General features: G+C 39.5%; 1 pseudogene; it reads left to right on the forward strand.

Annotated features, from left to right (window-relative positions):
• Window positions 1–341: 341 nt before the first annotated feature.
• On the forward strand, window positions 342–1,005 carry LOC122922982 (annotated as a pseudogene).
• The last annotated feature ends 200 nt before the right edge of the window (window positions 1,006–1,205 follow it).

A 1,205-nucleotide genomic window follows, 5' to 3' on the forward strand; every position in this document is an offset into this window, starting at 1 on the left:
TATTTGCCAGAGACCTGAATTTTGTGGATATTCACTGGTTAAGAGGAACACACAGAAATCCTCCACTATAAACAACCATGAAATTGAGCGTCCTGAGACCCGATTACATTATTCCTGGATGTGCAGAGCAGAGGTCTGGGCTTCTGTGGCTTCAGCTACTGGGAGAACCAATGACTTTAAAATGAATTACGCCATTAGCTGTTAGCATCAGATATTTCATGTCTGAGCTGAGATGTTAACTTGTTGGGTTCATATATTCCATCAAATCCTCCTAATGTTTCATTGTTGTCATCATTTTTATAGATTTTTTAAATTTTATGAAGAAAAAAACATATGAAAACATGAAAAACCAAACAACAATCTCCAGCGTTCTTCTCATGAGTCTATCGGATAATCAGAAGACCATCTATGTTCTCTTCATCGTGTTCCTCCTCATCTATCTGATAACTGCTTTGACCAACTTTATTATCCTCCTTCTGGTTCTTACTTGTGCTCATCTTCATACACCCATGTATTTCTTTCTTGGAAACTTGGCATTCTTGGACATGTCCTACTCATCAGTCACTGCCCCAAGAATGCTCTTTGCTGACATCACCGAATATTGGTCTATGTCTCTCTCAGACTGTATAACACAAATGTTCTTTGTCATCTATTTCGGGAGCTCTGAGGTTTATTTATTGACCTCCATGTCTTATGACCGGTATGTAGCCATCTGCCGTCCTCTCCACTACTCTCAGATCATGTCATGGGGCACGTGTACTTAGATGATGTCTTTGGATTGGTCTTCTGGTCTGCTCATGCCCACTAGTTGTACATTATGGTTTAAGAAGGTTGACGTTCTGTGGTCCCAACATCATCCACAATTTCTTTTGTGATCTGCCTCATTTTCTCCAGATTTCTTGTACTGATACTTCCATCAATGTTCTAGTTCTGATAGTTGTTGGGGTGGTTATTGGTGTCGCAGCCTTTGTTGCAACATTTTACCCGTATGTCAGAAATTTTTAGCACAGTCTTTAAAATTTGCACCAGTGATGGAAGATGTAAAGCTTTCTCCACCTGTACGTCTCATCTGACTGTGGTTTTTATATTTTATGCATCAGCAACTTTTATCTACCTTGTTCCTAACTCAAGCAATTTTTCTGCATTGAACCAAGTAGCCACTGTCATATACACACTAATCACCCCCTTACTTAACCCCTTAATCT

The sequence above is a fragment of the Bufo gargarizans genome, unplaced genomic scaffold, assembly GCF_014858855.1.
Source record: "Bufo gargarizans isolate SCDJY-AF-19 unplaced genomic scaffold, ASM1485885v1 original_scaffold_1099_pilon, whole genome shotgun sequence".
NCBI classification, from domain to species: Eukaryota; Metazoa; Chordata; class Amphibia; order Anura; family Bufonidae; genus Bufo; species Bufo gargarizans.